At 34.5% G+C, this 24,053-nt stretch overlaps 1 long non-coding RNA gene across 1 annotated transcript in view; it reads right to left on the bottom strand.

Annotated features, from left to right (window-relative positions):
* LOC137252319 (uncharacterized) overlaps positions 1-23,995 on the bottom strand; it is a 60,546-nt gene extending 36,551 nt beyond the window's left edge. The window contains exons 1-2 of the long non-coding RNA XR_010953512.1: positions 23,783-23,995; positions 20,268-20,624 (exon numbers count right to left, since the gene is read on the bottom strand). This is a non-coding gene — a long non-coding RNA (uncharacterized lncRNA). The remainder of the gene's footprint in view (positions 1-20,267; positions 20,625-23,782) is intronic.
* Between the last annotated feature and the right edge of the window lie 58 nt (positions 23,996-24,053).

The raw sequence follows: 24,053 nt of genomic DNA, 5'->3' as shown, positions 1-24,053 counted from the left end.
ATTTATTGGCAATTTAGTACCGCAAAAAAAAATTTAAAGCTGCGTCCGGTTCCGAGAAACGGAAGTGTCTGCTAGCTTAAGACTCAAGCCAGCAGACACTTCGTGAAAACACGACCTACGACTTCCGAACGACTTGGATAATTGATATTACATTTATTGGCAATTTAGTACCGCAAAAAAAAATTTAAAGCTGCGTCCGGTTCCGAGAAACGGGAGTGTCTGCTAGCTTAAGACTCAAGCCAGCAGACACTTCGTGAAAACACGACCTATGACTTCCGAACGACTTGGATAATTGATATTACATTTATTGGCAATTTAGTACCGCAAAAAAAATTTAAAGCTGCATCCGGTTCCGGGAAACGGGAGTGTCTGCTAGCTTAAGACTCAAGCCAGCAGACACTTCGTGAAAACACGACCTACGACTTCCGAACGACTTGGATAATTGATATTACATTTATTGGCAATTTAGTACCGCAAAAAAAAATTTTAAGCTGCGTCCGGTTCCGAGAAACGGGAGTGTCTGCTAGCTTAAGACTGAAGCCAGCAGACACTTCGTGAAAACACGACCTACGACTCCCGAACGACTTGGATAATTGATATTACATTTATTAGCAATTTAATACCGCAAAAAAAAAAGTTAAAGCTGCGTTCGGTTCCGAGAAACGGGAGTGTCTGCTAGCTTAAGACTCAAGCCAGCAGACACTTCGTGAAAACACGACCTACGACTTCCGAACGACTTGGATAAGTGATATTACATTTATTGGCAATTTAGTACCGCAAAAAAAAATTTAAAGCTGCGCCCGGTTCCGAGAAACGGGAGTGTCTGCTAGCTTAAGACTCAAGCCAGCAGACACTTCGTGAAAACACGACCTACGACTTCCGAACGACTTGGATAATTGATATTACATTTATTGGCAATTTAGTACCGCAAAAAAAATTTAAAGCTGCGTCCGGTTCCGAGAAACGGGAGTGTCTGCTAGCTTAAGACTCAAGCCAGCAGACACTTCGTGAAAACACGACCTATGACTTCCGAACGACTTGGATAACTGATATTACATTTATTGGCAATTTAATACCGCAAAAAAAAATTTAAAGCTGCGTCCGGTTCCGAGAAACGGGAGTGTCTGCTAGCTTAAGACTCAAGCCAGCAGACACTTCGTGAAAACACGGCCTACGACTTCCGAACGACTTGGAGAATTGATATTACATTTATTGGCAATTTAGTACCGCAAAAAAAAATTTTAAGCTGCGTCCGGTTCCGAGAAACGGGAGTGTCTGCTAGCTTAAGACTCAAGCCAGCAGACACTTCGTGAAAACACGACCTACGACTTCCGAACGACTTGGATAATTGATACTACATTTATTGGCAATTTAGTACCGCAAAAAAAAATTTAAAGCTGCGTCCGGTTCCGAGAAACGGGAGTGTCTGCTAGCTTAAGACTCAAGCCAGCAGACACTTCGTGAAAACACGACCTACGACTTCCGAACGACTTGGATAATTGATATTACATTTATTGGCAATTTAGTACCGCAAAAAAAAATTTAAAGCTGCGTCCGGTTCCGAGAAACGGGAGTGTCTGCTAGCTTAAGACTCAAGCCAGCAGACACTTCGTGAAAACACGACCTATGACTTCCGAACGACTTGGATAATTGATATTACATTTATTGGCAATTTAATACCGCAAAAAAAATTTAAAGCTGCGTCCGGTTCCGAGAAACGGGAGTGTCTGCTAGCTTAAGACTCAAGCCAGCAGACACTTCTTGACAACACGACGTACAGCTCCCTAACGACTACAATAATTTATACCTTATTGATTGCCTAAATGTTTCGTTGTCCTGAAAAATATTTTCACTATACCAAAAGGAAAAATTAAATTTTATATTTTGCCGACCCTAATAAATATAAATTATAACTTTCGAAAATCAGTGAGTTGCATGCTACTGATTACTCAAAACTTAGCAACACTTAACTTGACTTAGAAGTCTGTTGAATTTTGATTTTCTATGTAAGTTCTAAGTGACGTTTACATTTTGAGATGCCATTTATTTGTTTCCATTTCATTTTGACATACACTGAAACTTATTGATTATGATCCCAGAGTGTATGCGCTAAGTGGAGTATAATCGGTGCTAAATTGCCAAGTTTACGCCAAGTCAAGTCAAGTCTATGCTAAGTATCAGTAATGGGCCCTTAAGTCTGAAGCCAGCAGACGCTTCGCGAAAACACGTATGAACATACATGCATACATACATATGTACACATGTACAATGTACATGTTACCGCGCATACAATGATTTACGTAATGCGTAAATTTAGTTGCATCAATATGTTGATTGTTTTTGTGTTGATGATGTTCGCAACTATAACGGTTTATGAAATAGATGTCGGTCTTCTTTCTTTCGAAAATCAGAGAAAAGTTTGTGCATATTTCGTATTTGTATTTTCCCGCTTGCGCGCAGGATTTCTGATAACGGGTACATATGTATGTACATATGTGCTTTAGGGTGTGCCGAGAAAAACAACTTTTCAATTTCCATCCTCTCAAATGTTTCTATTTTATTAAAAACAAAAAACCCTCACCAAAGATGGGTCCTATAACTCCACTCTACAGGGTACGATATTTTTTTTTTTTATTTTCCCATTTCGTTAACATGGGAACAACTATTTTTTGTCCAAACTTGAATTTACTCAACTTTTTACGAAAATCTTTTATGTGCCGGTTTGCCTAGTTTTGAGGTCTTGTACAGGTTACAAAAAGTTTTTATGATTTTTTTCTAATCATATCATTTGAAAACACTCTTAATGTATTGCGACCTTAATTACGAATTTATGTTATTATTATATTGTTTTAGTTATGGCTATGTGAATTTATGCTTTATCATTTCAATACACTTTTTAAGTGTGAAATAACTGTTTACACAATTTCGTCAAAGAACACAACTTCAAATGGCCACGACTTTTGGACAAAAATCGTAATTAAGATCTCACTATATTAAAGAGTGTTTATAAATGATATGATTAGAGAAAAAAATCATACAAATTGTTTGAAGCCTGTACAAGACCTTAAAACCCGGCGGGAAATCCGTTTTTCGGGTACCACTTAGGGTGGAGTAATGGACCAAACTTTGGTGAGGGTTTTATTTTTACATCAAATTGAAACATTTCAGAGGATAGAATTTGGACAAAATTTTTTTCGAACCACCCTAATATGAACTTTTTCATATGTACCCATTAGCGCAGAAATCCTGCGCGCATGCCATTTGAAACATATCGAAATACAAACTTTTCTCTGATTTTCGAAAAATAGTAGAGCGAGATGTATTTTAGAAACCGTTATAGTAGCAAACATATCAGTTTGTGCTAACACATACACAATCAACATATTCATGCAACTAAATTTACTCATTACTCAAATCATTTGTAGTAAGTATGCTCGCTACCTTGAATGTATGTTCCAGCGTTGCCACTCGCGCAATTTTTTTGTTCCTAAAGTGTATCATTCCTGAAAAAATGTATCAATTCGTTTTAATAGATTGATACATAGTTTTTGAGTCATTTCGTCTGAATTTTATATAATGTGTGAAACAAAATTCTGAAATTAATAATATTTAAAACAAAACATCACCGCACTATTTTGGCTAAACGGATCAACAACTGAATTTTATAAAATTTTACCAACGCTCAGTTTTAAATAAATGTCGCTGTTATAAAGGTTTTTCTATTTAACATAACGAAACGCGTTTATTTAAACGGAATTATTGTTTATACGTTTTTTAACAAACACTACTTATTTTAAACAAAACTAATACCAACAAAATAATTATGTAGAAGAAATACGGTTTATCTATATATATAATATAGATATAAAGGAAAAAATAAATATCAGTCTAAAATTTGATTTACTATAACACTGCATATTCAAACATTTTTTAGAAATCTTACTGAAAATTTGTAGTTCCCATGACAGGGACAGAGCTTCAATCTTCCAAAATAAAATGTATACATTTTAGATTTTTTGTATATTTGTATCCACTCATTAAAAATGTATTCCAATGTATACAATTGTATCCAAATGGCAACCCTGGCATGCACATTGTACATATCTGTTTTCATATGTACGCACTAGGGTAGATCTCCTATCTCATTCTATTAGAAAATATTGTTTAGGACAACGAAAAATTTAGCCCGTCAAAATTGCAGGTTTTAATTTTAATGTTAAGAGGTGCATCATGCGAATCTAGTTTTCTCTTACAAATTACATGGGGAATTTTTATTCGATGTGTACCTACGCTTTAATGACGTTTACTTAATGATCCGGTCTTATGGCGTTTTCTTTTCTGGCAAAAGTGCTATGATTTTTGTACGCGGCGCAAGAGATGTAAATATATTTTGTTCTATTCTAAAAAGCAGGTAACGCCTTTACGGGGTATTTCGTTCTTTTGTGTAATTGTTGCAGGCTCGCAACGCAAAAGCGTTACACTTTTACCCTGCAAAAAATGGCGGTGTGGCAGAACAACCCTGCTAAACCACCTGATCGTGGCAATTTATTTTCATAACTTCACAAATTTTTAGCGACGAAAATTTAAATGAAGGAAATAATTCTGTGTGCGTTTTTGAAAATCAGCTAATACACGGGGTAGCCATTTATGTTCTTTGCATGCACTATAAATGTTGAAAATTTTCTGGGGTATGAGTAACTCTATTAAGGCTTTACCATTTACTTAGGAAAACTTTTATTTCAGAAAAGAAAACTCTATTATTCTCCTGGAATATATGGCAAAAGTGCGTAAGTTAGTCTTAACATTTTTTTTTTTAAATCAACACGGCTTTTCAGCTGCCTGAAACTCATTTAAGACGCAGCGCAGGTACACTTCAAATAAAAAATCAAAACCTTCCCATATAATTTTGTATGGAGAAACTAAAATCGCGATGAGGCACTTCTTAACATAAAAATTAAAAGCTGCAATTTTTAAAGACCACCTTTTTCGTTGTTCTCAACAACATTTTTACTATACCAAAAGAAAAATTTTACTTTTTTTATCTGGCCCATCCTAAAGAACATAAATTATGAAATAGATCTTGCTCTTCGTTACTCTTCATATACATCTACATTTGTGGTTAAAAAAACGCTTAGATAATGTTTAGGAGGTCCATCTAGCGGCAACTATTGAAGACTCGCAGCAGTGGTAAATAACTTGCTACAAAACGGGTTGTTCTGAATAGCGGAGGCACGCACCTCTGTTGGTCATAGTGTATAACCTATAGCTGAATCGGTTACAATTAATAGTGGACACACACCCTTTTCGGTCATAGAAGTGGAGAATGACGCAGAGATAAAACGGAGAGACACATTTCAGTTGCAACTGAGTATAATGCATACCGCAATTTAGCAGTACTAATTTTAGGCGCAAAAATTTCATAATAGATAAAATTACACCTTAAGCAGTCCATATAATGTTTGAGTGCATATGTATGTATAAAAACACAGCTATAATGTGAAAATCATACCATTTAGAATTTCACTGCTATTTTCGTGTTCACAACTGTACATACATACATGTTAGCGCGCATACTTGCTACACTACTGTTGCCAATTTGGTCCGTTGGTTCCTTTTTTAAATTTTGGTCCTTTTTAGAAAGTAGCCACGATTTTGGTACTTTCCTTTCCTTTTCACTGAGGGAAAAATTCAAAATACTGCTCACAAAATTTGCCACACACTCGTTAACTCCCATATAATTTTCAATTTACTTCAATGTAATTCTGAATATAAAATTTGCTCAGTCAACAAAATGTAACATAACAATGACATTTCACCAACGAGATAATTTAGGCGAGGCATTAAAAAGAGATGTGTTGGATCCTTGGGCAAGCACATTGTCATTAAATTTGGTGAAAGACATAGGCTTATCCTAGAAATATGGAAATGTTATACCTAAATAATTAACGTAGTATTTGTATACTTTTAATATTTCTTTTCTATTTATTAATTTAAACTCAGCTGATGGTATCTATTTTTTGTAGGAAACCAAGGAAAAATCCTAAATTGTTTACATTTCACAACGAAACGACACTAGTAAATTGCCGAATTGTTTGTATAACAATAAACTAAAAGAAAAATTTGGCCCTTTTTTGAGATTTGGTCCTTTTTTCGATGAATTTTGGTCCCAAATGAAAACATGATGTGGCAACCGTGCTTACTACAAATGGTTTAAGTAATGCGTAAATTTAGTTGCATAAATATGTTGATTGTATATACCTATGTTAACAAAAAAGGAAACGTTTGCTACTATAACGGTTTATAAAATGCATCTCGCTCTTCTTTCTTTCGAAAATCAGAGAAAAGTTTGTATTTCGATAAGCTTCAAATGGCATGCGCGCAGGACTCCTGCGCTAACGGGTACGCGTGGGGTATGCATATTTTTGAATGTAATTATCATTTAGTACAATTTTTTGATGGTTTCAACTTCTTTGTTGCCGAATTCGATGTTTTATTGTTTCGCGATTTGTTAACTAAAGAGGTTGCTCTGAGGAATTTCTTCAGTTGCAAATAAGAAATAGATTCAAAAAGTTGTGCGTTCTAAATAAATGTGATAAAATATTATTTATTAATAGAGTGAATTTTGTGTTATTTTTATACGAATTTAGTCGACATTTCTTTAAATCGCGAGCGTGAAAAAGTGTATCAAGAAGTAAGTATTTTTTTAATTCATATCGCAACATTTAATTAGAGCACAATGCACTAAACTTTTGTTTTCATCAACATTTTAAGTTGGGTGGTAGTGGTAATAATTTCCAATTTTACAAAAATTGATTGAAAACTATGAAAAAGATTATTATATTCCTTCCACTTACATACATATTCCTTGCTTGATGTATAACTAGGAATTTTTCACATACTGCATGTTGTCGTAGGCAGGAACACTTGCAAATGCATTTACTTTAAATTCAATCGTTACCTTACCATTTAATAATGTACATAACTGTCGCATTGACATTTCAATATTAGAGCATGAACTCATAATACAAACAGACATGTGTGTACCCACATAATTTTTTTAGTTCTATATATGTACGTTTACGCGAAATTGCTTCGCATAAAATTTGTCCTATTAAATTTCAATACGCATTATACTCAGATGTAACTGAAATATGTGTTTTTGTTTCACCCTCTAGACTAATTCTATGTAACCCTCTAGACTAATTCTAACAAACGCATGTACATATGTATGTATACCTACATATGCAGCTACACTGAAACAATAGCCGTGTTTTTTTATACTCGCGTATACGTTTCGTTTGCGCGTGAAAAAACGCCTATCTTTTCTTAGATAATGCTTAGGAGACCCATCTAGCGGCAGCGGTTAAATAACTAACATAACATCACAGGGTGTACCGAAAAGCGGAGACACAACCCTCTGATGGCCATAGGGTATAACATATAGCTGAATCGGTTGCGATGAATTGTGGACACACATAGAATACATAGAATTAGTGTAGAGGGTGAAACAAAGACACATATTTCAGTTACATTTGAGTATAATGCGTATTGAAATTTAGTAGGACAAATTTTATGCGCATCATTTTCAGAGGTATATTTAAAGTTTGTCGCTTAGCAGTCCATATAAAGTTTAAGCGTAAACGTATATAGAAGTAAAAAAAACACAGCTATTGTTATATAACTAGAACTAAACTACATTTCTCTTTATATTGAATAAACTAGTCTACAGTGAACCACCAAGAGGCGTAGTTTTATCGTGCTATTTTTCTTTTAATTTAGAGCACAGCTCAGTCCCTGTTTCGAATTTTTTCCGCGGTAAGAAAAAAGCTTCTTCACCCTACAGTAACAGTTAAAGCATACCATAATAGCATGTTCCAAACAAATCTTCAACCTGGCTGCCATTTTCATCCTTATATTCAGAACTCGAAATTTCTTCCTCCAAAAGTAGTTTGATTTGCTCTTGATTCATTTTGATAATTACAGGTACCTTCAAAATAATAAAAAAGGACGTGTGGCACTCGGGGACTGCCACGGTAAAACTATTGCATATTATCACTTATGCAATTATAATATTTATGCAACATTTTGTTTTCTTTGATATTAATTCAAGTTTTGTCTTTGATATTAATTCAAGCTTTGTCTTTGATATTAATTCAAGTTACACTTTTTAAGCGTGGTGACCGATAAGAAAACAAATTTTTTACTTTTATTGATTAAATCTAGCGTGCAGGTCATCTGGCATCTGGCGGTTACCAGTGCCATCTACGGCGCAGTAGTGAAGATAGATGTACACCAAAGACAACAACCAATATTCGCATAAATAGATCCAATTTTATGTAATCATCTTGTTGCTAACACCGAAACTTTTTCGAAACTTTTCGAACCTTTTTTGACAAATATCCGTTACGGTTTTTTTTGATTTAGTCGCCAAGCCCGCGCTAAAATCTATGCAATAGCTTAAAATGCACAGCAATGAAGAAAAAACATAAAAAAAATTTTACCTGCACAAAAAGTTACGCATATACCCGTGCCGGTCTCACAGACCAATTATTGTCAAATACACCAGTATGCCCGTCTCGCACAAACACTAAAACAAAGCCTGTAAAAAAAGCGGCAGCTAACAGAAAATTCAAATTTCTAGGGTTGCTGGAAAAAAGAGTATTTACGTAAAAGCGTTTTGTTGGTCTCACAGACCAACGCGCGGGTATAGGAAGGTTAAAAGATACCAGATTTCCTGGAATCTTTTCACAATTTAAGTCAATACCTAAATACATATGTATATCAAGACTTCCTTCAAAAAAAGTTTATTTCAAAGATCTGCATGTGTTCAGATTCCATGGTTAAGCAAACTTGCCCACATTCAAAATTCTATATATTTGGTTCCACTCGTCGTTTTTGTTTTATTTTGAAGGTAACGACATTTACTTTATAACTGCGTTAAAGAAAGATTTTATTTTATAAAATCGAAATAGTAAATAAATAATAAAATTATTATTTTATAAAATCGAAATAGTAAATAAAAGTTATACTTTTTAAACAAATATTACATACTCTATTCCCCTTTTTATTTTATTTTGTTAGTTCAAAAAATATTAACTAATTTCTTACGTTACTACGACCAGCTTGCTGCCTACATTTACTTACAGCAAGCAATAGGTGGCATTAATTGTATACAGCTAACGCGTGCCTACATATGTATGTATATACATATGTACGTATGTAAGCATGGTCAACTTAACAACAACAACATACATATATATTTATATATATATATATGTATATACATATGCAATCATTATTGTAGTACAATGGACAATAGGATACAAATAAAAAAATAATTTCTACTCCTTTACACACATTCCACATTTCAAAACCTTCGTAAGAAAATATATGTGTACACTAGGGTGGGTCGATTTGTATGGACGAAAGTTAACCGATATCGGGCCATCGATTTTTCGATAGTATTTGGGCTCAGGAAAAAAAGTTCCACTACGCATACCCAAAGAAATAATTTTCGATCCCGCGAAATGTCATTTTTTTGACTTTTTTCGATTTTGATTTTTAAGGTTTTTTTCATGACCTACTAAAAAAATTTTCATATTTATACCCTGTCCTACCCAAAAATATCCGCTAAACGTTGTCGATAACAGTTTTTGAAAAAAAAAGAATCTTTTTTTTAGCGGACATTTTTTGGTCGGACAGAGGGTATACATAAAAATTTTACAATCAAATGAAGATTTTTTAGTAGGTCATGAAAAAAAACTCAAAAATCAAAGTCGAAAAAAAGTTAAAAAAAAAATTATAATTTTCACAGGCTCGAAAATTTTTTTTTTTTGGCATGTGTAGTGGAACTTTGTTTTCCTGAGCCCAAATCCTATCGAAAAAACGATGTCGCGCTGTCGGTCAATAAATCGACCCAGTATAGTGTACACGTTTAGATACCTCATGTAATAATATACAAAATTTCCTTTTCGAAAATAGAATTTAATAATTTCTAATAATAAGTTATAATTTATATTAATTATTTTTGTAAAATACATATTTTACAAGTTATTATTAAATTTTGTTATTTTATTGTTATAAGTGGAAAATGAGCAATGAAGTGTGAAAATAAAATTTATAAAAGAATAGAAATAATTTTTTCATTTGTATCCTATTGTCTTACAATAATGGTTTGGTAAAACACAAATACTAGCTACTTACCAAGTGATTAGTACGTTTATTTACGATTGCATATGTACATATGTATGTATGTGTAGTTACCCTGCAAAAAATGCGATTAGTCTATGATGAATCCGGGTTGAGTCGCAATGGAGTATGTGACCAATGCCTGTTTTGATCTCTTTGTATGAGTTCAACTGTCCCCTTTTGTTTGAGCATGTCCTATGAAGACTAATTTTACCCATTTATACCGAAAGGGATCGATATAACCAGTCGCTTTTGTACCTTTATGCGAACATATGAAGACTAGTCCCTATCGGTTCAACAAGGTCTCAAATAGGCAGCAGTTGCATTTTCGTGGCAGAAACACTATCGAAGGGTATGCCAAGCCACAAAATCTATTTGTTGAAAGTTGTTTTCCCCGTTTTTCAAAAAGGAATAACAAATATTATCCACAAATTTTATATTAAATATTTTTTAAAATGGGCTACATAGATTTCAAACTAATCGCAACTGCAACCGAAAGGGACTAAAGGGGAGCAATTATGCTCAAATGTAGACAAAAGAGATCAAGCGGAGTCCAATCACTTTATGTATTAATCGCACGAATTTTTGCAGGGTAACTCGACCATGCATTCATACAAAGGCACGCGTTAGCTGCATACAATTAGTGAAACAAATTGCCTGCTGCAAGTAAATGTAGGCAAGCTGCTCGGCGTCACTTCATAAATGATTTAATATTTTTTGAACTAACACTCCACTTTGAAATAAAAAAAAAGGATTTTTTGATGAACGTGTAGCGCGTATTATATCGTTGCCCGCTTAGCACAAGCATGAATGTGCCAAAATTAAATTGCTGGGAAATCGAGTTTCAAAGTTTATTGCTCTCTCAAATTTAGAAGAATTAGTTTCTAATGTAAAAACGTATCTACATATATATTATACTCACAATATGCTCTTTCAACTGAAATAACAGTTCTGCTCGCATCCCTTTTATTCTCCGAGATTTAGCCCATTAATTTTTCTGGCACAACAAAAGTTTTAAAAACTGATTTAATTTTTTTTAACACAGCTATACAAAAAAATTAAAAAATGTAGTCGGATCAGGTAATGCGGCTCATGTTTTCTATGAATTTTGATGCGCTGAGTCCGAATACGCTATAAGAATTGGCCCTACTGGTAAATTACCCTTTTTTCGGATAGCGTTGTGCCGAATCCCATTTGTTAATTATTATAGAAATAATTAAATATTTAAAATAATTAGAATTATTAGTAAAAATTAATGAATGAATGTGTGCTTTTCTTACCTTAATTTCAAAAATTGTTGAGCCATATCAACGAATGTGTCATACAAACAGGAACAGCATTACTTTGTGGTCATCGAGAAACATGAATATACCACATTTTTCTGACCCAATTTTGTGTGATTGATTTATACATTCGTGAAAACGGCATAAATTATTGGGGTTTCCATGTAAGGTAGGAAGCTGTAGATTTAAGTAGAACCTAGAGAGTCTAAAGGGTAATCCAAAGAGGCCTCTAACACAAAATCGGAAAAATTTGACATTCATGCTTCAGGCTAGCGAGCGACGATGTAATATTTTCGAAAATATTTTAGGGGAATATAGTACGTAATATTTGCTCATACTCATGACGAATCGTGTATCCTTTCTATTTTTCTGATTTATTTAAAAAAAGTACAACATACTTCATACTTAATTTTTCAGTTTGATAATATCAGTTAAACGGAGCCAATTTTTTTTGTCAAAAATAAAAGGCTTGGTCGGATAAAGATTTAAAGTATTAATCCTATATTTAAAAATTTGTAACCAACTGATTGGTCCTAATGTCGACAATTTGAAAATATATAGTTGGATTAACATCGGGTGTTTCATTGTTCTGCAAAAAGTGTATCGAAGTACCATAGAAATATCATTTTGCTATGTGTCACGAACTAGACTACATATAAGTATTTGATTTATGTATATCTTACAAACGAAACACTCCATTTTAAACAAACTATATATTTTTTAATTCTAGACATAAGGCAATCGATGTTTATATAGACTCAATGTCTTGATCAAAACTCGTGCAAGCCTTCTATTTTTGCCAAAAAAATACTTGGCTTGGTTCAACAGATATTATTGGACTAAAAAAAGCCAAGGAATTAAAATAATTTAAAAAAATTACAGTAGAAAAATACCTGTTTTTCTAGGATTTTTAATAGAAAATTCGTAACAGGGACCCACCCTGGCTAGGGTCTATGCACCGTTCTAATAATTTCAGTCGAATAAACCCGAATAAAGAGTAAGTTTAGATCCGATGGAAATTGTAATGCAGCTAACGTTTTCCTGTTGTTATTTATGTTTTAAGTGGCTCCTATGGTTGGTCGTAAGCCAACAGTTTTAGAAGAACCGTTTGTAAAAGCGTGTATTGAGCACAAAGACGAAATACTAAAGGAAGACCGAGTAATTGCCAGTAAAAATAGTGAAATTTGGCGTGTTATTGCTGATGAACTAAATGTGGACGTAAAACCAACTACACTTTATACCAAAGTATGTGTGAATGCTTTTAAAGTATTGGACAAGTTACGTGGTATCGAGGAGCTAAGTTTTATAACATCTCGGAATACTACGATTAATGACGATTCAGAGGAAGATATGGATGAAGAAACAGACACGATAACTTTTGAAATAATTTTAGAAAGGGAAATTTTCAAGCAAATTTCGACTACCGTAAAAAAAAGAACAAGCGAGCTTGTGCAAAAAATGTTTATACACGAACGTGGACGAAGTTTAAGCAAGGAGCATGGCAACACGTAATTACCGAAAATGTTTGGGAGGAAAGCCGCTACAAATGCCCCATACTTTTTAAGAATTACTATTTGTCCGAGAACGCTGTCGAAGGAACGATAAATGGTAAAAAGCGTTTTGATCTGTATTACTTTTATCGGCAACTAGGGCTGCCGGATTTTCAGGTGGTGATATCAGTACTTTTGGTCTGGGCATCAGTATATTTTAGAATATTTTTTCTCAATCGAATTCAGTACATGAGGTGTGCGCCAACTATTTTATGTTCTTCTGTGACTTCATATGGTGACTTTTGGTATGGTTGTATATTTGATACTTTGTTCCGCCCTTTGAACTCATTGAGCTGGGTTAGAAATATTTAAATATCGATGTTCCAAACAAGAACTATTGCTTTCAAAATTTTTGCATAGAATTTTTTTGTCAAAAATTTTTAAGGTGTTACTTTTGTTTGGCACGTTGTCCTTTACAAACTCTCAATATCTCTCGGTATACTTGGCCATGAATTAGGTAAGTGGCAATAATATAAAATAACCTAGTTTCCCCATGCAATTTTAACAGGCTAAATTTTTCGTTGTCCTAAACAATATTTTCTAATAGCATGAGATCGCAGGAGATCTACCCTAGTGCGTACATATGAAAACAGATATGTACAATGTGCATGCCAGGGTGCATTTGGATACAACTGTATACATTTGAATACATTTTTAATGAGTGGATACAAATATACAAAAAATGTATACATTTTATTTTAGAAGATTGAAGCTCTGTCCCTGTCATGGGAACTACAAATTTTCAGTAAGATTTCTAAAAATGTTTGAATATGCAGTTTTATAGTAAATCAAATTTTAGACTGATATTTTTTTTTTTCCTTTATATCTATATTATATATATAGATAAACCTATTTCTTCTACATAATTATTTTGTTGGTATTAGATTTGTTTAAAATAAGTAGTGTTTGTTAAAAAACGTATAAACAATAATTCCCTTTAAATAAACGCGTTTCGATATGTTAAATAGAAAAACCTTTATAACAGCGACATTTATTTAAAACTGAGCGTTGGTAAAATTTTATAAAATTCAGTTGTGTGATCCGTTTAGCCAAAATAGTGCGGTGATGTTTTGTTTTAAATATTATTAATTTCAGAATTTTGTTTCACACATTATATAAAATTCAGACGAAATGACTCAAAAACTATGTATCAATCTATTAAAACGAATTGATACATTTTTTCAGGAATGATACACTTTAGGAACAAAAAAAATTGCGCGAGTGGCAACGCTGGAACATACATTCAAGGTAGCGAGCATACTTACTACAAATGATTTGAGTAATGAGTAAATTTAGTTGCATGAATATGTTGATTGTGTATGTGTTAGCACAAACTGATATGTTTGCTACTATAACGGTTTCTAAAATACATCTCGCTCTACTATTTTTCGAAAATCAGAGAAAAGTTTGTATTTCGATATGTTTCAAATGGCATGCGCGCAGGATTTCTGCGCTAATGGGTACATATGAAAAAGTTCATATTAGGGTGGTTCGAAAACAAATTTTGTCCAAATTCTATCCTCTGAAATGTTTCAATTTGATGTAAAAATAAAACCCTCACCAAATTTTGGTCCATTACTCCACCCTAAGTGGTACCCGAAAAACGGATTTCCCGCCGAGTTTTAAGGTCTTGTACAGGCTTCAAACAATTTGTATGATTTTTTTCTCTAATCATATCATTTATAAACACTCTTTAATATAGTGAGATCTTAATTACGATTTTTGTCCAAAAGTCGTGACATTTGAAGTTGTGTTCTTTGACGAAATTGTGTAAACCGTTATTTCACACTTAAAAAGTGTATTGAAATGATAAAGCATAAATTCACATAGCCATAACTAAAACAATATAATAATAACATAAATTCGCAATTAAGGTCGCAATACATTAAGAGTGTTTTCAAATGATATGATTAGAAAAAGATCATAAAAACTTTTTGTAACCTGTACAAGACCTCAAAACTAGGCAAAACGGTACATAAAAGATTTTCGTAAAAAGTTGAGTAAATTCAAGTTTGGACAAAAAATAGTTGTTCCCATGTTAACGAAATGGGAAAATAAAATAAAAATATCGTACCATGTAGAGTGGAGTTATAGGACCCATCTTTGGTGAGGGTTTTTTGTTTTTAATAAAATAGAAACATTTGAGAGGATGGAAATAGAAAAGTTGTTTTTCTCGGCACACCCTAAAGCACATATGTACATACATATGTACCCGTTATCAGAAATCCTGCGCGCAAGCGGGAAAATACAAATACGAAATATGCACAAACTTTTCTCTGATTTTCGAAAGAAATAAGACCGACATGTTTTTCATAAACCGTTATAGTGGCGAACATCATCAACACAAAAACAATCAACATATTGATGAAACTAAATTTACGCATTACTTAAATCATTGTATGCGCGGTAACATGTACATTGTACATGTGTACATATGTATGTATGCATGTATGTTCATACGTGCTTTCGCGAAGTGTCTGCTGGCTTCAGACTTAAGGGCCCATTACTGATACTTAGCATAGACTTGACTTCACTTGGCGTAAACTTGGCAATTTAGCACCGATTATTCTCCACTTAGCGCATACACTCTGGCATCATAATCAATAAGTTTCAGTGTATGTCAAAATGAAATGGAAACAAATAAATGGCATCTCAAAATGTAAACGTCACTTAGAACTTACATAGAAAATCAAAATTCAACAGACTTCTAAGTCAAGTTAAGTGTTGCTAAGTTTTGAGTAATCAGTAGCATGCAACTCACTGATTTTCGAAAGTTATAATTTATATTTATTAGGGTCGGCAAAATATAAAATTTAATTTTTCCTTTTGGTATAGTGAAAATATTTTTCAGGACAACGAAACATTTAGGCAATCAATAAGGTATAAATTATTGTAGTCGTTAGGGAGCTGTACGTCGTGTTGTCAAGAAGTGTCTGCTGGCTTGAGTCTAAAGCTAGCAGCCATCCCCGTTTCTCGGAACCGGACGCAGCTTAATATTTTTTTTTGCGGTATTAAATTGCCAATAAATGTAATATCAATTATCCAAGTCGTTCGGAAGTCGTAGGTCGTGTTTTCACGAAGTGTCTGCTGGCTTGACTCTTTAGCTAGCAGACACTCCCGTTTCTCGGAACCGGACGCAGCTTTAAATTTTTTTTGCGGTATTAAATTGCCAATAAATGTAATATCAATTATCCATGTCGTTCGGAAGTCGTAGGTCGTGTTTTCACGAAGTGTCTGCTGGCTTGAGTCTTAAGCTAGCAGACACTCCCGTTTCTCGGAACCGGACGCAGCTTTAAATTTTTTTTTGCGGTATTAAATGGCCAATAAATGTAATATCAATTATCCAAGTCGTTCGGAAGTCGTAGGTCGTGTTTTCACGAAGTGTATGCTGGCTTGAGTCTTAAGCTAGCAGACACTCCCGTTTCTCGGAACCGGACGCAGCTTTAAATTTTTTTTGCGGTACTAAATTGCCAATAAATGTAATATCAATTATCCAAGTCGTTCGGAAGTCGTAGGTCGTGTTTTCACGAAGTGTCTGCTGGCTTGAGTCTTAAGCTAGCAGACACTCCCGTTTCTCGGAACCGGACGCAGCTTTAAATTTTTTTTTGCGGTATTAAATTGCCAATAAATGTAATATCAATTATCCAAGTCGTTCGGAAGTCATAGGTCGTGTTTTCACGAAGTGTCTGCTGGCTTGAGTCTTAAGCTAGCAGACACTCCCGTTTCTCGGAACCGGACGCAGCTTTAAATTTTTTTTTGCGGTACTAAATTGCCAATAAATGTAATATCAATTATCCAAGTCGTTCGGAAGTCGTAGGTCGTGTTTTCACGAAGTGTCTGCTGGCTTGAGTCTTAAGCTAGCAGACACTCCCGTTTCTCGGAACCGGACGCAGCTTTAAATTTTTTTTTGCGGTACTAAATTGCCAATAAATGTAATATCAATTATCCAAGTCGTTCGGAAGTCGTAGGTCGTGTTTTCACGAAGTGTCTGCTGGCTTGAGTCTTAAGCTAGCAGACACTCCCGTTTCTCGGAACCGGACGCAGCTTTAAATTTTTTTTTGCGGTACTAAATTGCCAATAAATGTAATATCAATTATCCAAGTCGTTCGGAAGTCGTAGGTCGTGTTTTCACGAAGTGTCTGCTGGCTTGAGTCTTAAGCTAGCAGACACTCCCGTTTCTCGGAACCGGACGCAGCTTTAAATTTTTTTTTGCGGTACTAAATTGCCAATAAATGTAGTATCAATTATCCAAGTCGTTCGGAAGTCGCAGGTCGTGTTTTCACGAAGTGTCTGCTGGCTTGAGTCTTAAGCTAGCAGACACTCCCGTTTCTCGGAACCGGACGCAGCTTAAAATTTTTTTTTGCGGTACTAAATTGCCAATAAATGTAATATCAATTCTCCAAGTCGTTCCGAAGTCGTAGGCCGTGTTTTCACGAAGTGTCTGCTGGCTTGAGTCTTAAGCTAGCAGACACTCCCGTTTCTCGGAACCGGACGCAGCTTTAAATTTTTTTTTGCGGTATTAAATTGCCAATAAATGTAATATCAATTATCCAAGTCGTTCGGAAGTCATAGGTCGTGTTTTCACGAAGTGTCTGCTGGCTTGAGTCTTAAGCTAGCAGACACTCCCGTTTCTCGGAACCGGACGCAGCTTTAAATTTTTTTTGCGGTACTAAACTGCCAATAAATGTAATATCAATTATCCAAGTCGTTCGGAAGTCGTAGGTCGTGTTTTCACGAAGTGTCTGCTGGCTTGAGTCTTAAGCTAGCAGACACTCCCGTTTCTCGGAACCGGACGCAGCTTTAAATTTTTTTTTGCGGTACTAAATTGCCAATAAATGTAATATCAATTATCCAAGTCGTTCGGAAGTCGTAGGTCGTGTTTTCACGAAGTGTCTGCTGGCTTGAGTCTTAAGCTAGCAGACACTCCCGTTTCTCGGAACCGGACGCAGCTTTAAATTTTTTTTTGCGGTACTAAATTGCCAATAAATGTAGTATCAATTATCCAAGTCGTTCGGAAGTCGTAGGTCGTGTTTTCACGAAGTGTCTGCTGGCTTGAGTCTTAAGCTAGCAGACACTCCCGTTTCTCGGAACCGGACGCAGCTTTAAATTTTTTTTTGCGGTACTAAATTGCCAATAAATGTAATATCAATTATCCAAGTCGTTCGGAAGTCGTAGGTCGTCTTTTCACGAAGTGTCTGCTGGCTTGAGTCTTAAGCTAGCAGACACTCCCGTTTCTCGGAACCGGACGCAGCTTTAAATTTTTTTTTGCGGTATTAAATTGCCAATAAATGAGGTATAAATTATTTAATATATAATATTGTTGTTTGCTATAGTGTGTCTGCCACCTTAATAGGACCATCTTAGTGTACAGACAAATACATTTTTATACTAATCAGCGTGTGCAAAATAGTTCTTTATTTTGTTGTTTCGCATTTTAACGATATTTTAATTTACGCGGGTTATAATGAATAAGAGTGTCTTCAAGTCTCGGTGCTGCAACCCTTTAAATATAAGTAACCATTCAGCATCTGATCGGACCTTGAGAAAAATATCGGAAATTTTAAGGAAAAAATATGTGTTCCTACCAATCTATGCTAAAATTTGCACAGCTTGTATAATGAAATTGACCCAACTTTCCACCATGTCTCCAGTGTATCAAGAATGCCAATATGTAGAAGAGGTATTGTATAACTTTAAATTGTTTTTATACCAAGAGATGGTTTTTTACATAAATATATTTTTTTTTCTTTTAATATATTAGAGCAATACCGAGTTATCATATGACAAAGATGATGAAGATTACATAGATAATGATGAACCAATCGCCGAAGCGGCTAGGAAATTAGGACACATTTGTGAAAACCCTAAACACCAAGCAACTGTGGAAGTGTTTGAAACAGGGAACGAATTAAAAGATCGTTTTCAACCAGCTGAACCAATACCGGGAACACAAAAATTGCATTCATTTATTCCTGCTTCTACAACACAGCTTGAAGTAAAAAGATTTTCCCTTCATACTAGCAGCCAAGAATTTCCCAAAAACAAAAAAAAAACATTAGTATGTACAACTCTACTATATTGACTTTGAACTGAATAGATTTTAATGCCAGTATGTATAATTTTAGATTAAATTTATTCACTAAGCTAGCAATAGTCTGTAAGTACAACCTGTAGAATGAAATAAATAAAATGGTTTTATACACAGAATAATATACAGGTGTTCAAGTGATTATAAAATTAATATAATGGCATTATGTGGGTGAATTTTTATCTGTACCTCTATGTTCAAAAAAAAATGTATCAAAGAAATTTTCGGGCAGCATAACAAAATAGGTATCATTTTAAAGGAAAAATAGCAAGCTTTTATTTAAAAATAGAAATAAAAATACATAAAATGTTCAAGCTTGAAAAAAAAAAAATAACAATTATATAATTTATGGGTGAATTTTAGCTGGAACTCTATATGTTTAAAATAAAAATGTATTAAAGAAATTTTCGCGTGCCAAAATAAAATAAGCATCATTTTAAAGGAAAAATATCAAGCCTTTATTTAAAAATAAAAATAAAAATATGAAAAATGCCCCTTTTTGAAAAAATTAAAAAAAAAAAGATTTTTAATAAAATTTTTACTAAAATTTTTCTAAAAAATTTTTATATTTATATTCGAAAAGAATGGAAAAAATACTTTAGAAACCGTTTTATTCATTTCTTCTTAGAAAGCCAATTACACGACTTATGATTTATAGAAAAAAGGCTTCCACAAAAAAAATTTAGAATTCGGACGCTTATATCTCCGTAACCATCCAAAATTTAGGAGCGAACTTAAGTGAAATTAACAGAACTATATAACACAGCAATTTCACCAAATTTCATTCAAATCGAAGCGGTGAAGCTTTTTAAGTGGAACGGTTGATATACTTTACCCCATATGGTTTGTGCTAGCATAAAATTAAGCAAGCCCAACCCTCGATATTTTTTAAAAAACAAGTGTAATAAATTTAATTAACCCGTATTAAATTAGCATTAAATATTGTGCAATTTAATACGGTCTCGATTTAAAAAAATGTGTTATTATTTGGGTTACTCACATCACATCATTATCAACTTACTGCTAAAAAATTATTTGTCTACCGAGTATTTTGTTTTTGTTAAGTGTAGATATAAACACATAAATATATAAGCTGATAACCAGGGTCTCGTGAATACCTCAATTGCATTTTATTCTCTAGTCAGTTTCAATACTTACCCAAAGTTGAGTTCCCCAACTCATCGTGTCGATGGTTTCTGCTGCCTCGTCCGCCAGTTTTGCGATTTATTTTTAAACAAATACGAGAAGTAATAAATCCACAAAAATTTTGGCAATAAACCAACACTCTGTTGTCGTTTTAGCAAACTGTTTTTCAGCTTAACTATTTTTTGTTTTTATTTAATCGAAAAAACAAATTTTACTTCCTTTTTATACTTATTTTCACAAAAAGAAAATGCACTTATTTATATATTTAGTGATGTTGTTTGTTTGGGGGTGATTTCCAATCGACGCACCAACAGAAGTTCCACGCATAACAGAAGATATAAGTATTTGTTTCCAATTTACCCTAGTTAACTATAGCAAAGCACAAAATGTGAAAATATATTTCATTTGAATAAACCAAAAAAGAAAATAAATAATAAAGGTGCGAGGAAAAAGAATGCAAGAGAGACAAGAAATATATGCCGCGCGCAGGTAGAACGCCACCAGGTAGAAGAACGTACACGATGCAGGTAAGACCGGAAAGAAAATTACGAGTATGTAGTATGTGGCTTTGTAAAATAAACTGGTTAAAAAACGCCAAAACTGAATTTCATTTCCAGAATTGCTTCACATGCCATCATCAAACGTACATACATACATATATGTGTATATAAAGATGATGATGACGCTGCTAGTTGATAATGAGGATAGACTGACTGGAATTAAGCTTGCTTTAATTGCATACGCATGCATCAAGCGTTTAATTTATGTATGGCAAGCAATATTTTCTGGTGTTGCCGTTATACTGTTGTTTGTTTACGAGTACAGAGGGCAAGACAAATGGGGCAGACCCCAGCGGGTTAGGGGGCTTACAATATACCCGTGGCAGGTATGCCTGTCATAAGAGGCGACTAAAATACCAAATTGATTTAGGGGGTTGTGTAGCGCAATCCTTTCAAGAGGTGGCCAGCGCAATTTATAGGTAATAGTCAACCTCACCTACCCGTCCTGAATCCTGTTTCTTTAACAGCCGAGGCTCTGGCGACCCCAAGTTCTTCTTGTATCTAGGGGATGAGACGGTACGACCTAGAAGGTTTCATGTGTTCATACCAAATCATTCCGAGATGATCAGGCTACTTAATGGTGCTTGTTACCGGAACGTACCGGATCTGCATCCGGCAAAGAGTCATCAACATCAATAACACTCCCCAAGGCCTTCGGAGAGTGTCCTTAGCCCTACAACTACAACAAATTGGACAGCTGTTCCCCTTATAGGACTCGGAAAATATTTATATTGATCTGGGAGTTTGTAAGCGTCATGGAGTGATCCGAGTAGTTGAAGGAGCAAAACTGTTATGACTTTGTGATAATATACATTTGTAAAAAGTAGTGTCGGAGTTATATGGACAGCTGTGACATAGTACAAAAGTTAGCAAGAGTACAACACAGCAGATGATCCCAGTTTAGTATCATCGGAATTGGGTTGGCATCATAGACAAACCGAGCCAAAGACTGCAATGGTTTATGGAAATATTCATTCCCAAAATTCGGCTTGTTTCAAAGACTTTTTACTTGGTATGCCACGCAGGAGCGGAATTCGCCAATGAATAGAGCTTAACTTAATAATAAATAGTAATACCACTAATTCCAGAAAACAACCCATTTAGCTATGTTTACTGATGCCAGAATAAATAAATGGAGAAAAATAAGTTAAATGTGGTTGTTATTGATTCGTTGATTTTTTTTGGATAACCAGTTGATAAAAATTATCTGCAACAGCACAAAAACAAAGCATCGATGCCTAATGGTGTGCTCAGTAGAGCTTTTGGGAACATTATCAAACTGATTAAAGCACTTCAAGCTTACTTAAATCTCAAATCGCTGACATCAGCCGGCCTCGCCAGTGTCGTGCAAAAAACATTAAAAGCAATAAAAAAGACTTAAAATTATGTTTTAAGGAAAGCATGTTCTGTACGGCGAGTCCCCACATAGTCGACATATAACTACTGTGCAGGTCAACGACCTATTTAATATATTGCAGATTAGTTAGGTCTTCCGTGCCTACTGGGAAAGTCTCCTTCTGGCAGTTGTTCCGTTTTAGTGAAAAAAAAATATCAAAAATGTCTAATGATAGTCGCAACGAAAATAGTTGACCAAACAGGGTTTCATTCACAACACAATTGAAAAGTTAATTTGCGAGGGTTGAAGATTGGTAGTTGGGAAAGAATCCCTCTCTTTGGATTCTGTTGACGACTCTACTTGTTTCTCCGGACCAAAGGAATATTTTATGTGTGGCTAAATCGATGTAGCCATAGCCTTACGCAGATATCGTGCATTTGTCTATCTTTTTAGTTTAGAACGATGGTGTCTTCAGAGGTGCGCTGTACTGCAATACCTAAACAGAAACATCAAGTTGTGAAATTTGCTTTAAGCCGATCATGTAGAGTTTTCATACAATATACTTGAACCCGTAGCAATGTATCTTCATTCATATAAACTTCAGATAGCCTAGCATTCATCGGCACCAGGCTACGCCCCTGTGCAACAAAGTATTTGGTTTAGTTAACCCAAGTGCATTTGCTTGTGTTCTCATAAATTAGACATAAAACGAAAACAGTAATAATAATTAGAAGTTGAAAGAAGCTGGTGAAGCAAGATTGGGCGATATATGAGGTTCATTGAGCGAGCGTAAGAACGCGAGAATGGGGCAAGCGAAGTTTGTTCGTGACCCAAGCGTATTGGCGACTGCCTTGTATACTTTATGGAAGGAAGTTTTTCTAGTTGGGTAAGCTTATCATTGCCAGCTCACTACGTTCCTTTAAACCTAATCAACTACTTTGTTTATGTGGCTTCTGTGTTGTTTGACTTCGGACCAATATTTCTTTATAATACATAATTTGTGGTTGTTCTGTCGAAAAAGCTAAATTTCAGTGTGAATTACTTTGGTGTATTTGCGCTTATTTATCTGCCACGTTCTCTTTATTCATAATTCTTGAGACTTGCAAATCTTTGTTCTTTGTGCTTGCCTCTGGAATTTTTTTCACTAAAAATTTTGCAAACTTAGAAATACCCAAGTTTCAAAGGCAAAATATCAAATATTTTTGTCAAAAACGATTTAAATTTCTTAATGCATTTCACGCAAATTCTTTTTAAATTTCCACGATTTATTATGAAAGAAAAATGCACTTGGGTCCACCGATCGATCGTTTTTGCTGCACACACGAATCAATGGAACCCAATGAAAAATTGCAGGAATCTTTGTTTGCACTTCAATATTAGCTCATTTACTTGTCTGGCGCATAATTTTCACATATTTTCCAACAATTTGCAATTGTGTATTTCTTTCTTAATTTTCCTCTAATTTGTTGTATTTACATTTGTGTGTTTCGTTTATTTCCCACACATTTCTTATTTCACACCACACTACAGCACTTCACTCCCGCTTGCAGGTGTGCAATTGTTGTACATACATAAATATGCATGTGTGAATCACTCAATAATTTATCTTCTACACATTTAAATTTTCTTACATGAAAAATTTCGTTTTCTCACAGCCACCGCCCTTTTGCACGTTTGCAAATTTTGGTTTTTCACGAGAATTTCTTGTTGTAACACTTAGAATTTTGTTTGTATTCAATGAAAATTTTTATCTATGGAATTTTTCCTTCAATCACATTGGAAAGCAACAACAATAACGCGGCGTTGCAGACGTTTTGCCGCAGTTTAAACCTGTTTACCTGGTAATTCACTCGAAAACTGACTCGTATTTTGCTATCATTTCGTTTTTTCGTGAACACCGTT

This window comes from Eurosta solidaginis, chromosome 5 (genome assembly GCF_040869045.1).
Source record: "Eurosta solidaginis isolate ZX-2024a chromosome 5, ASM4086904v1, whole genome shotgun sequence".
NCBI lineage: Eukaryota > Metazoa > Arthropoda > Insecta > Diptera > Tephritidae > Eurosta > Eurosta solidaginis.
The sequence above is the reverse complement of the archived record's forward strand: the minus strand, read 5'-3'. Positions and strand labels throughout refer to the sequence as shown.